This window comes from Meriones unguiculatus, chromosome 12 (genome assembly GCF_030254825.1).
Source record: "Meriones unguiculatus strain TT.TT164.6M chromosome 12, Bangor_MerUng_6.1, whole genome shotgun sequence".
Classification (NCBI taxonomy): Eukaryota; Metazoa; Chordata; class Mammalia; order Rodentia; family Muridae; genus Meriones; species Meriones unguiculatus.
Window position 1 is genome coordinate 57,224,199 of NC_083360.1, and position 14,577 is coordinate 57,238,775.

General features: G+C 37.2%; 1 protein-coding gene across 34 annotated transcripts in view; it reads right to left on the bottom strand.

Annotated features, from left to right (window-relative positions):
• Ptprd (protein tyrosine phosphatase receptor type D) overlaps positions 1–14,288 on the bottom strand; it is a 2,581,289-nt gene extending 2,567,001 nt beyond the window's left edge. For 11 of the 34 annotated variants that reach the window (XM_060365769.1, XM_060365768.1, XM_060365753.1 and 8 more), the window contains exon 1: positions 13,972–14,287. The gene's annotated coding sequence lies outside the window, so the exon portion shown is untranslated. Of the gene's footprint in view, positions 1–13,971 lie in introns of all 34 variants that reach the window. The other 23 variants (XM_060365770.1, XM_060365741.1, XM_060365771.1 and 20 more) reach the window with 5 other exon arrangements.
• Between the last annotated feature and the right edge of the window lie 289 nt (positions 14,289–14,577).

Consider the following 14,577-nt stretch of genomic DNA (forward strand, 5'->3'; position numbering starts at 1 on the left):
ATCTTACAGTACGCAGTATCAACATTTACATTGCAACCTATTACAGTTTACTTGCACAATGAATTAAGGGTCCCTACAACATCATCAATGGTCATTTAAAATATGAAGTTGGAGGGCTGGGAACATGGCTCAGTGGTAGGATGAACACTTGTTTATGATGCATGAGGCTCTGAGTTATCTTCCATGACTACAAAAACTCTAAAACAGAAAATAAAATATGAAATTTGTGACTGCTTGGCCTAATAAATCTTATATCATTTTTTAAATTAATTATCTTAGAGCTCTATATTTCATCTAGGTGATAATAAATGCTTACTTCCAACCCAAGAGAGGCAGAAGGAAAAAGACAATATTTTCAATTTCAGCCTGAAATGAATAATAAAATTTTCCTCAAGAAACTCAAGGGTTAGTTATAAAACTTAGTTTTAATATATTTGCCTGGCATTCATGAAGTGTGCGTGCACGCACACACACACAAACACACACACTATTAATACATATGAGAAAAAAGTGGTAATTCCACAAAAGCTGGTCATATGCTACATAAATGCTCAAGATTTTTATAGAAGTCCCTATGAACAGAGCTACATTATAACAAAATCACTCATAATCTGTTTTCCTTTAGTATTGTTACATTGTCTTCTAGACAGATTTTGTGCAATACAGTATGTACTACAGCCTAGAAAGGGCACCCAAATGCATAAGATTGCTGAGAATAACAAGACACATGTCATACTCAACAGATGTTACAGTCACATCCCCAGCAACAAAGACCTGGAGCTCAGCCAAATTATGAGAAGGAAAGCATGTGTCTATAGAGGCTTTGCTCCAGTAAGGATCTTGTACAGTTCCAGCATGGCAAGCCAAAAGAGGCTGACGTTTCAGGATTGGCAGAGGAAGCACAATGTAACATTTTGTGTGAGATTATTACTTTGTATGGCAGCCTTTGGCTGCTGCTGGGAATGAGCCTAAAGCTCTTCAATTTCTTATGCAGAAATAATACAGCAATATAGTCAGTGGTTTGTCCTGAGGAAAGCCACAAAAAGAAGAGGTTCCACAAAAGGTAGATGCAATGATAAATAAGTCATCAACTGGAAGAAACACTCAGCCAAGTCACTCCTAAATCAGATTCACAATTACTATTTGAAGGACACATACATTTAACTATGACATTGCCTTTCCAAATAGAAAAGGGACAATTATAAATATCATTATTCAGGTTATCATTTTTATTATAATTTCCATAAATTATTTATGTCCACTTCAGTCTTTACACTTGGATTTATATGATTCTATGAAGAAAAGTAGAACAGATAAAAATACTATATAAATCTATGTTGTGAAATTTACTGTTTGTTATGACACAAAGAGCATCTCCTTTGCACATGCAAAAAAATCAATGTGTTAAGCATAATCATACAAAGGGAATAATAGCGAAAAAAAGGAAGAAGAAAGAAAATGTGAATTGGCTGTCCATATGAAATTTGGTAGAGCAATGCCCATAGGAATGACTTGAAGAAAAATAAGGCAGCGTACACAGAGCGACATCTCTGTCAAGTAACTCTGTGATGGTCTCCTGCTGATGAGATAAAAGAATGTGGGTGTTGTCACTAAATTTGTCAAGATTCTCTTGAAAGTTCTATTTTTTTTTAATGGAACTGAACTTTCTATGGAAAGAAAATAATTTCTGAAGATTATGTCTTTTCTTTGTGACAAGGAAAGAAATAAATTTATGGTCCAGCTGACATGCTATGTATTCTAGGACTTTGTGTTTTCCCCATTGTACATGCTTCCTATGTCTAGTTCTTCAATGGTAAAAAGCCAAAACTAGGTCATAACTAGCAGTTTAATAACTTAGAAATTCTATGAAAGTCCTTAGTGGACAAGTCTGCTTAATGAAGTTACCCAGACATGGCACATTCTCTCCGCCTCAACTCTCAGTTCATCACTCAAGTATCACTGGCTTTTTCTAACAAGCCATTAGAAAACCTTAAGGGGAAAGGAGCTGTGTAACAAGTGCAACTATTTCAGTTACTCTGTTCACTATCTCTTACGCCTGAAAAGTGCATTTGAAGTTCTTGAAATTAGTCACAAAAATATAAATGCCTATTTTATGTTCAGTATTATATTATTATTACTAAAATTCCTACATTCCCTCTAATGTAGGGAAAGAGCCATTTTTATGTGCCCTTTAATATTATAGTGTTTTAGTTAAAACCTTGACAAGTGGTTGCTGAGAACAAAACAAATGTTGATTCAGCACATTAAGAATGAGCATGATCAATATTTTTTCATTGAGATTTCAAATATCAGAAATATTTTTAAAGAGTACCTTTGCTATTTATTTTGTATTTTCAATATTGTTACACCAAATTTCCATCAGTATGTATAAGCACTTGCTCATATACTAGGAAAGGAATAACTAATTACAGAGAGTATCTATTCAGGTTTTTAGATTGTTTACTCCAGAGGTGATAGTTTAGTTATTACATACACACACACACACACACAAACACACACACACACACACACACACACACACACATATATATATATATATATATATATATATATATATATAACATATGTACAAACAGTTAGCTATGAAAAATGCTGGAATTCATGCTGACCTCACTTTTGTTTCAGCTGTATAAATAAGAAGAAATAATCACAATATAAGAAAATAAAAGTATTTAACTATCACAATCAAACTAAAAATGTGTTCAGTACAATTAATGGTATAATATATAGAAATGAGAATATATAAGTGTAATTAGCTCAGACAAGTAATTTTAAGTAAAATGACTCTTTTAGGACAAATTCTTGTGTTTTCTTTCCTTTGGGGTTCTCTGCATCTTATGGAAGCATCCTCAAAATTTGATATTTGCTTGGGTTTGAACCGTGAACCTCTGGTCTTAAAATCTGGTGCTTTACCAACTGAGCCACCAGAGGACTATCAGAATTTTATTTTTATCTGCTGATTCTGTCACTCCCATGTGAAATGTCCATAAATAAGGTAGCCATCTGAATTATAGTCAGCAGCGGAAGATACTCCTAGGTTCAAAGCCTCAAATCACATCAGTTCATCTTTCTTGCCTTAGTATTTTGATTGTGCCACAGTTATGGCAAAGAGTTAACTGATATTTGGTGGCTTTCCTGATAGTGTAGCTCTTAGTCAGCAGTCACTGAGCAAGGCAATGTGTTTAAAGGGTGCTTATGAAGCACAGACTCTCAGACAATACAGCAGATACCTGGGTGTATCTACTGTTATTTTCTTCATTTAAAAACAGCTTATTACTATTTCCCACTTCTTTCATAAGATTCCCTGCATTCTGCCCAAAGGTTGGCCATAAGTCTCCATCTACTTTGATGCCCTGAAGGGTAGAGCCTTTCAGAGGCCCTCTGTGGCAGGCTCCTGTCCTGTTCCCCATTTTCCCGTTTTTCTGTTGTCCATCCTCTTAGCCTTTCTGAATGGGAATTGAGCATTTTAGCCAGAGTCCTCCTTCTTGATTAGTTTCTTTAGGTGTACAGATGCAGTAGGTTTGTTCTATATTATATGTCTAATATCCACTTATGAATAAGTATATACCCTGTGTGTCTTTCTGCTTCTGGGATATCTCATTCAGGATGAACTTTTACAGTTCCTACCATTTATCTGCAAATTTCATGATTTCCTTGTTTTTTATTGCTGAGTAGTATTCCATTGTGTAGACGTACCATAATTTCTGTATCCATTCCTCAGTTGAGGGGCATCTGAGTTGTTTCCAGGTTCTGGCTATTACAAATAAAGCATATTACAAAAGCAACATGAGTGTCATTCACTTTTTCCACTTTGAATATTCAGAAGCTCAGAGAATGTGGCATTGCTCTTAAGACTAATACTGTAAATTGAGGAAAACTTGTTATAAATCTACAGAACTATATGCACCAAGAAATCAATATAGCATGGAGATTTAAACTATATGGTCTGTAGGCAAAGTTAGTGGGCAAGTTAATAAACCTTTTTGTATTTAATTTTTAATTTTTAATGTTTTAAAACTTTTCATTTCTATATGTTAGTTTTAAATATACATATAATATAAATGATAAAATAAATGAATGAGGTTATATATATTTATCACTTGAAATATTAGCATGTATATACAAAAGAGTCAATAATATTAACTATTCTTAATATATTCTATATTAAGATTTCTTCAGAGACCATGAGGAGATATTGCTGGACAAAATTTCAAGGCCTAGGTCAATGCAGGCTGTCCTGATGAGACCTGATAAGCTAGGGTCAGATGGAAGGGGAGGAGGACCTCCCCTATCAGTAGACTTGGAAAAGGGCATGACAGGAGATGAGGGACAGAGAGTGGGATTGGAAGGGAATGAAGGAGATGACTACAGCTGGGATACAAAGTGAATAAACTGTAATTAATATAAAAATAATAAATAAATAAGTAAAATCAGAGGTTCCATTTTAAAAGAGTCATGATTTTTTTTCTTTTTTTTTTTTTCTTCTTAGGGTGTGGAGGAGTGGTGCAGTGTGTATTCATGTGAGTGCAGGTCCCTTTGGAATTCAGAAAAGAATGTTAGATTCCCTGGAGCTCGATGTAGTTATAAGCTACTGTACATGAGTAAATACATGCTAAAAATCAAACTCAGGTGTCTGAAGAGTAGGAAGTACTCTTAACTGAGCAGCTATTTCACCAACTGCAAAAGTTAAGGAAGTCTAAAACCATCTGCAATTTGGGAGCAAATAAAAAGTTGATTTGAAAAAAAACATTTATATTTAAAAATACTAAGGAATGAGATTTAAGGTGCCGATAAATGAGATGTTAAGTGATAAAAAGATGTAACTGAACAATACAAAGCCAGTATATTTCTATTTTAAGTTCATAATAGAACACCTCTTTGTACTATAAGTATTTTCTTTTCTTTTTCTTTTTAATTATTATTATTATTAATTACAATTTATTCACTTTATATCCTGGCTGTAGCCCCCTCCCTCATCTCCTTATGATCCTACCCTCTTCAATCTTATCCCTCTATGTTCCTTCCCTAGTCCTCTGATAGGAGAGTTCCTCCCATTCTAGCTGACCCTAGCCTATCAGATCTCATTAGGACTGTCTGGATCCTCTTTCTCTGTGGCCTAGTAAGCCCACCATGCCAGAGACAAAAGATCAAAGAGCAGGTAACTGAGTTCATGTCAGCGACAGCCCCTGCTTCCCTTATTATGGAATCCACATGGAGACTGAGCTGCCCATGGGCTGCAACTGACCAGGAGGTCTAGGTCCTCTCTATGCATAGTTCTTGGTTGAATCACCAGTCTCTGAGGTCCCCTGAGCCCAGATTTTTTGGCTCTGTTGGTCTCCTTGTGGAGCTCCTGTCCCCTCCTCTCTAAGAAGGTTTATGAAGCTACCTGTGTCTGAAATATACCAGGTCCCTGTGAAGGCCCAAAAAAATTGTCAGAAGTAGGGAATTTGAAACAAAATTAGGAGGGGAGGATTTTTGCAATGGTGAGAACACTTTTGTTAAGAAACTCTTCATTTCTCACCTGGCTTCTCGTAGTGATTCATCTATAGGTTCAGCATATATTTCACATTGAAATACTATTAGGTATGACCTTTTCTCAGAGAAATGATCTACACTGATGGGATATGTATACAATTGCTGATAAACCCATAATACATACATACTCTATACACACACACACACACACACACACACACACACACACACACACCAAGAAAATCCCTTATGATACACTAGCCTACTTTAAAATCTAGATTTTGTAATTTAGCAAATTTGTAACGTATTATTAAAACTGGCAAGTTACCACAGTGTCAGTATTTCCCTGCAGTTTTGCAGCCAGTCATTTTTTTAAATAAGCAGTAATATCTTTTTGAAGACCAAGAAAATGAGGGAATGAAGTACCAAATTTAATCATTTGAAACACAATTCTACTCTCTCTTGCCCCGAATCCTATAGTTTTCAAACAAGAAAATATAAATGATGAGGCTGAGCCATGTCTTGCAGTGAAAACCATATGTTTCCTAGGAGAGAAAAGAGAGAGAGAACACAAAGCTCACAGAATGGACATGTCCATCAGGAGAGCATACTCATGCACTGCCAGTGTAAGGAATACCTCTCGGAACAAGTGCCATGAATAAGTAGTAGTTGGAAACTAGTTTGATACTTACTTATATGCGTGCAAGAACAACTAGTGAGAAAATAGGCCATGAATTTGAGGAAGTGTGGGGAGGGAGGAAAGGAAGGAGAAAATGTGATTATATTATAATCTCAAAAATACTAAAGAAAGAATATATAAAAGGAAGAATAAAACATGAAAGAAAATAAATATTCATTGTGTATACTGCACATCACAATGTGAAATTTTAAAGAAAGAGAAAATAAAGTTTCTTCCTTTTGTGTTGCATATAATTAAGCTTTAAGACTTTGAACTATAATTTCTTAGGCTATACCAACATACCATCAAGGCACTACTTTTCAAAAGTCCCAGTTAATAATACTGGATAGTAATACATTATTGTATTCTATATAAGAGCATCTAGAGAGAATACAAAAGGAAGTACTTTGAAATTTAGTCAAGAATGTTCTCATGAGTTTTATAAGAATTAAGCAGAATAATTTATTAAAATTAGGAATACTTATACATTCCAATTCATTTCTAAAATATAAAATTTACCTTTTTTTTCTTTCTGCCTTTGTGTATTTTCACAAAGTGCATGAAGACTCCTTTTAAGCTATCTCACACTCAATTTGATGTAAACAAAATGTCTTCAGTACCTCTGTTCTCTGCTGAGAAAGCCAAGACATTTCTGCCATGGCTTTAACTTCCACAATAGAAATCCTGACTGTAACTTGTACACTGTGAATTGAAAATGGAAGGAATTGGCATGAGTTGAAACTGCAGCACTGGACTGGAGATTTGTTAGTTTTTCCTAGACCATGTCAACGCGAAGGTGGAGCAGTGAGTGTTCACCATGCTTTAAGGCTTCCCTTGATTTTGGAGAACATGACAACATGAAGAACTGGCAATGGGGAAAAGCAGACTTAGAAGATGAAGAAGGGTGTCTACAAATTACAGCGGGAGACGGAAAGGCTGTTGCTGCCAAATATGTAACACAGATTCCACCCTGCTTCTAGAAGAGCTGCCTCTGACTCAGGGTGTTCTCATAGGGGCTGTGGCACAGCAGGTGTATGCACATTTCCTAGAACACACAACACATTGGAGAGATTTATTTTTCACTACGAAATTGAAATGCTATTTAATGATTTGGGTGCATTTTGTAAAACCATGATCAGTCATAACTTGACCAGATAGTATACCAGGTGTTGTATTTAGCAGTCTTTCACATATAGGAAGGTTAGTGAATACCAGAGACCCAAATTGTGGGTTCTGCGCTAAATGCTTTGTGTAATTACGTTGTGTCATTCTGAATGGTGATCCTGACTCAACAGTATTAGATAAATTAGAGTTAAAAGTTGGAGTATTGTCTACCCCAACACTTAATGTATCTACGGTCCCTGAATTATTGTCTTGTCTTGATAATTATTCTAAATTTAAGGGAAATTAAATAGGTCATAAAGTGATGAACTGCTGTTCCCTATGTTTTGCATGGATGCCTGAAGGCAAGGTCTAATACTGAAAATGCAGCACAATGCAAGTAAGAGAAGACCTTCCCCATTTATCTGTTGGCCAAGATTTAAAGAGAAAAAAAAATTGTTTGATTTTATAAAACGAATTTTTTTTGGAGGAAGAAGAAAAGGGCAAACATTGTCTTTAGAATAAGGGTAAGAAATCTCCCCTCCATTTATTCTTTCTCTTCGCATCCTTTACCTTTAAGTAGAATGTCTGATCTTATTCATGAAGATTCCAGGTCATTATATTCTGACAATATTAAAGGATATTAGTATGCATGCATGCTTAAGTGTGGTGTGGTGTGTGTGTGTGTTTGTGTGTGTGTGTGTGTGAGAGAGAGAGAGAGAGAGAGAGAGAGAAAGTGGTAATGTGTATGTGTGTTTCTTCCTTTAAAAAAGAAGACTAGATTAGTAGCTAAAGCCATGTTCTTGTATGAAATCAAAAACACTATTGCTATAGGCTTTGGTGGCATTTTGTTGATGTTTTTCTTTTTCTGTTTGGTGTTGTGTTCTGATTTAATATTTCCCAGCCTTGGAAAGAGAATATAAAACCTATGCTATCTGTTTGTAGTTGAAGTAAACCATGCTCAGGTCTTTTAGCTTAAACCTCAAATCATTTATTCCAAGAAAAGCACAGATACAAATCCTAGGGTGTATGCAGGCGTTTAGTAATCAAAGGGAACATATGCACACAAAACATTCCTGGCTTTATTCTCGGTTTGTGCACCAACGAAACAAATCACCTTTTTAATACTAATTAAGTTGGTCAAACATAAGTTTAGATTGATTTCTTCAAAGCTATTAATCACAATTTTAATACAATGTATATCAGTACATGTGTAACTGGCTACTTAAGTACTTGTGCTGTTAAGAAAGAATTAGGTCAAATATTCAAAAATTCTGTAGCTGATTACAACAGCTTTATTGCTTCCTTACACATATTCGAACAACTATGCAAAGCTTCCTGTATGAAATTATATACACTTAAATTAAGCCATCTCTAAAACTCAAATGAGATGTATATTCAATTACAAATCTGTTCTGTTCCTTTCTTGGCATGTAGGATAAGTAAATGTATATTAGAGTACAGAGAAGATGTCTTTTTTACTTCAACAAACCTTTGACTTTGAGGACATTTGTTATGGTATTTAGAAACATAAGAATTTATAAAAACAAACACTTTGTGTATTGTTATGCTTTATTTGATCATTAATTAATCAAACATACATCATGTTGCCTATGAGGTTGAATCATTTTTTATGTTTGATTATTGTATACACTATGGTATTTTTTAATTCTTTTTATTTCAGTTTACTTACTTTATATCCTAAGGGTGCCTCCTCCTTCCTCTCCTCCCAGTCTCTTCCTTCCCTTCTTCTCCTTTCCCCTTTACCTTTCTCCCCAGAAAAAAAGGAATCCTCCTTCCCCCCCCCATATCAACCCTCCCCAGCATTTCAAGTCACATCAGGACTGAACTTATCCTCATCCCCTGAGGCCAGGCAAGGCAGTGCTGCCAGGGGGAAGTGACCCAAAAGTAGACAACAGAGTCCATGTTAGAGGTAACCCCCCTGCACTCGCCAGGTGCCCCATTTGAAGACCCATCAGCCACATATGTGCAGGGGGCCTAGGTCCAGACCATGCATGCTCCTTAGTTGACATTTCAGTCTCTGTAAGCCCTCGTGGGACTGGGCTAGTTGTCTCTTGGTCTTCTTTAGAGGTTCCTGTCCCCTCCAGGTATTTCCATTCCCCCCAACACTTCCACAATTGTAATTTTTGAGCACAATGTTTTCAATAAGTTCAGTGCTTAGATACATAAGACATTTGGAGTGATCACTGTGTTCAATCTCATGACATCATGTTCTGTGAAAAGTTCTTGGAGGATGAGTTGTATTTCTTATATTAATGGATAGTTTGCTGATAATTTACTAACAGGTGTGAAATATGTTGTCCACTCACGTACAGCACAACACTAAGTACAACTAGACTGGTACAAGAAAGCATTGGGTAAAATGGGAAATTCATTTTATATTTATATCTCTTCATATTTGAAGGCCTCAGTTGTTTCTTTAACATGTAAAGACTGAAAGAGGGTTTCTTGTTCTCTTTGTAGCATTCACACTCCATAATACTCATTTATGGGAAAAGAAATATAACCTCTACTATCTAAATGTAATATTGTAAAATAATAATTATATAGAAATAGAGAAAGTTGGCAGACCAAAGCCACCAAAGGTTTCCTTTTTATTTCTATTTTCTCAAACTCTTCTGCTATTTGATTACAAAGATGCAAAAGTCAAATATAGTAATTTGTGGGATATTTTCTCAGTGGTAAGATTGAAGGGTGTTTAAAAGGAACACAATTAAGTGTCTCCTCCCTTCTATAAACTCTACTATGGTTCCCTGGAGCCGTTTCAAGAAGCATCCAACCAAGGAAGCAACAGACCAATGCCTGGCCAACAAGGCTTCAGGACAATTAGTTTGGCCCTTTTTCAAACAAGATGTTTGCCTCTGACACCTGTGTGGATTCTAAGACTGTCACGGCGTAATCTGACAACTTGCCCAATGTTAGACTCAGTTACATCAGTAAGTATGCTAGATTCTTTCATAGTGCTTAGAATTGGAATGATGTAAACCTGGTAGTGTTCTCTTAATTAGATAGAGAGTACTCAGTTACAGAGGGCAGGCTACCTTTCTTACGTAACACAGGAAATCCCAGAACCTAATTCCCAACCTCACTTTGTCTTCCCCGAAAGATACTATACATTTTTCTGTTCTTTGTTTATTGGTCTTCATTAAATATGCCTTAAACATGTTTGAAAAGCTAGCTGGGTGTACAGTCAACTTTATAATGCTGATTGGATAAGTGGAGTTTATTTACCCTACTGGTGCTCAATGCTTTCGAGACAGCTAATGAATCCCAGTGAACTAAAAATAGTAGAAAATAAAAAACAACCATGTGTAGACATATTAACAAATAAAACTGAAATGATGTTCAACTCAATACAAAATTCTACACATTTGATTTTCACTCTGATTTTTAAAAGGCATAATAAAATATACTTATTATATTGTTTGTCTAAATTTTATTAAGCTCAATGTAGGTGTATATCCAAAAAGATAATACCAAATTAAGGATATTTGCCTCCAAAATAGAAGATTCTTAAAGTTATTTGTTTTATTTACAGAGATAGATAGGCAGATATATAGACAATGGATCTGTGGATACACACACAGATAAACAGTTATTTTAATTATATTACTTCACAAATAATAGTTTCCAATTTTTTTCAAAAAAAAAGATGACATATGTAGGTTATTTTAAATGCGTAACAGCACTACAGGCCACCTGTTTTTAACAATACAATCTTTCCATTCCCCGTCTCTAGCATAATAAAGCTTTAGAAAAGTAGTGCTATTAAAAGGATATGTCTATAACCACAAAACAATTTGCACCAGTTGCAACCACAATTGTGGGGCTAACTATTACTCATCCCTAAAGCATTAAATGTGCATCCAGATCATCTGTGAGGACAATATTTTAATTTCCCACTACACTTTCACATCCCAAAGGAAAGTGTCATTGGTGCTAGCAAACTCTGCATCCCATAAGCATGGGGTCACGCACCCTACAAGCAATACATCACAGAAATACCAGCATTGTACAGATGAAAAGCAAAATAACTTTGTTAATACTTTAACATTCCAATGCTAAACCTAATTAGCATCGCTTTGCTTTCTAAATTTAAGTCTTTTACGAAAATGATCCTCCTATCCAGAACTTCATAAAAACTATGACCATGTGGTCTACAAAGTCATCTTTATGTTGCTATAGTTACAGGAATAGACATAAATTCTGTGTTGATATTAAGGGACAGGAAAGTATATTTGCTTTCACCAACTGCAACTATAAGCAAATGCAGGTACCCAGCACTTTATTAGTAAAAACTACTTTGGTAAGCACACGTTAGAGGAATTAATCATTCATTCCCTGCAGACTGCTTATGTATTTCATCAGGCCATTATCTGATCTGAATAACAAGAACAATTGCATAATAAAACACATTACTGCTGACATTAGCAACTTTATTCTTTCAACTTTAAAGTTGCAACTCCTGTATGATAAAGGAAGCTGGAGCAAAAAGCTAAAGATTTTATCACCCTGCCTAGGCTTCACTTCTCTACAGCTTTAGAAACAGTTACTAGTATTTCTGTAGGCTTGACTAGAAACAGCTTTAATTAATATCTTTCCGAATGCTACAGCATAATTATAACAGAGACAGAATCTTTATCAGTTTATTATTAATGTTATTGATAAATCTCTGCTTTCAGAAATGTTACAGAATGAACAATTCTCATGGGTTCTGAGGAAATACATATGTGGTGAAATATATGTGATTGCATATTTGGTTCACTGTAGAGTGTGACTGCTTATCGAGAATTATCCCTTTATTTTTGCATATTATTTTCAAATGTCACATATCATTTTAAAGATGTGAGGACACATAGGATAGAGGTCAAATACATAATCCAAATTTGATCAACCAATGATCTCTGTTTAAATTATTTAAATGCATTTAAATTCCGATCACAGAAATGGCAACGGAGAGCAATAAAAGAATATCTTTACAAATTGGTTGACAAATAAGGTGATGTTCCAGAGACTATGACACATCTGTCTAAAGTGATCCCATCCATTATAACTTTGTGTCACCATCATCATCTTCTTGTCCATTGTCCTGTCTCGGCACTCTAAAACTTATGTCCCAAGACAATCAGAATCACGCACAACAACATGGCATGGTTCTAAATCCTATTTCCTTTCTCATCATTTTTTTTTCCTTTTTCATGTTTCTAAAATCAATGCCCAATGAAAATTTTACTCAGCTACTTGAGTACAGAGGTGACAATATTTTTACTTCAAGAGCGTCAGCTAAATATGAGAAATCCCATAAGCATTAACTGATAATAAGTAATTCTTAGAAAAAATATGCCTGCTAATTACTTGTAATTCTCAGTCTAATTTTATGATTTTGCAAGGTTTTAATTGGAAAAGTATGTTTTATGTTAAGAGAAAAAAATTTTGAAAGTTAAGGATAAATCACGTCGACTTTCTTTTCTAACCACTATTTTACTCTAGTATGTATAGGTGCTATTGTATCAAAGAACTTCGTGTTTAAATCAGTCCAGTTGTTTCTAACCTGTAATTCCTACTGTACCTACTGTATATGTAACAATGCAAGAAGAATTAGATTCAGAACCCATTTGGCAGTGATAAAGAGGGGAAAACGCTGAAACGTTATTGATTCTCTTTCCTCTTGTGCAAAACAAACTGACTCAACTCTATTTTTCCTGACATAACACAAAGGTTTTATTTAGATATTACAACATATTGGCGAATGTTAGGCTACACATGTCTCATTCTTTTAAGGTACTGTTAACCCTTTCATGGAGAGAGGACGGGTGCCCTACTTGCGTTCACAGAAGAGCTGCAGCGCCTGACAGGGGATGATAGTCCAAGAGAAATGCTACCTGCAAAAGTTTTTGATGCAGCGATATTCAGCCTTAGGAGACACCTTAAACCTGTCAGCAGCTGATGAGCCTGTCACGGTTCATAACTGGCTGTGTCAGAGTCGCAGCTTCAACCTGCTCTCACACCGCATTTTTCACAGTTCCACTCCAAATTAACTTCACCAAATTCTCCACCTAGGCTTGTGCCAGGACTTCCTCCACGCAGAGACTGCTCACAAGACATGAAGTCATCCGAACAGGATTTTCTTCTAGTCTTGCAAACCATCTTTATTAACTTTCCCTTGACCCAATTAATTTTGCTAGTGCTCCTTAGAACTAAAGATAAAGCAAACAACCCACTGGAGTCAGCAAAGGATGGAACTTGGGGGTGGACCAGGGTTGAAGGTGACAGAAGGGAGGAGGCAATGGGCTGGGAATCCTCAAGCTTTTTCTAGGTAACAGTCCAAGCTTAGAGCCAACCAACATGTTCAGAAGCCAGGTCTTTCAGCAGCCCTCGAACAATGAGCCTTTAACAATCAGACTCCTGGGAAGGCTGCACATGCAGACACTCCTAAGTGATCTTCCACAAAGAAACCCACAAAAAAAAAAAAAAAAAAAAAAAAAAAAAAAAAAAAAAAAGAAAGAAAGAAAGAAAGAAAGAAAGAAAGAAAAAATTGTTTAGCGAAGCACTTCTCAGGTAGGCAATATGCAAGTTATATAAGGCAAGTTCTTCCCTGTTAAAACAGACAGGGAGGAAGCCTTCGGTAGACGCCTCACTTTAGAGAGCAAGAACAGAAGAGCAGTTGTACTCACTGGGGCAGCCGCTCCGCTCTCCTCGGGAACTGAGAGGAATCTTCCTTCCCCTTTTGCAGTCCAACCAACAGAGAACTGTCTTTCTATTCCAGGGTCCGTCCGGGCTCAACTGCAGACAGGGAGAGAACGGCCGCAGCCAGCAGCGCTCGGCGTCGGTGGGCTGCAGCGCTTCGGCTTCTTTAAAAGTGCTCTCTGCGTGTGCGAGGGCGGTGCGGGAGGGCGGCAGCGCGCTCGGAGCCCGCGGGTCCCGCAGACGCCCGGCGAGTGCCCGCAGGTGCGGCGGTGCGCGCGGGCGGGGCGGGGCGGCAGGGCGGCTGCGGCGGGAGCGCCCAGGAGGCTAGGGCTCGGCTCGGCCGCTCGCGCTCGCTCGCGCGCAGGCGCTCGTCCCCGGCCCAGCGCGCCGCCCGCGCTCACCTGCATTTCCTTAACGAGCCACTTGATGGCTGCGGCGGCGCGGCCGCCGCGGGCAGGACGGCGGGGGGCGGCGGGCTGCCGAGGCGACGGAGACTCGAGCGCCGGTGGCCAGACCTGGCCTCTACCCAGGGCTTGGCGCAGAGAGCACCTGCCGACTACCGGGTGCTGGGCAGCGTCCGCCAGATGCGCGCT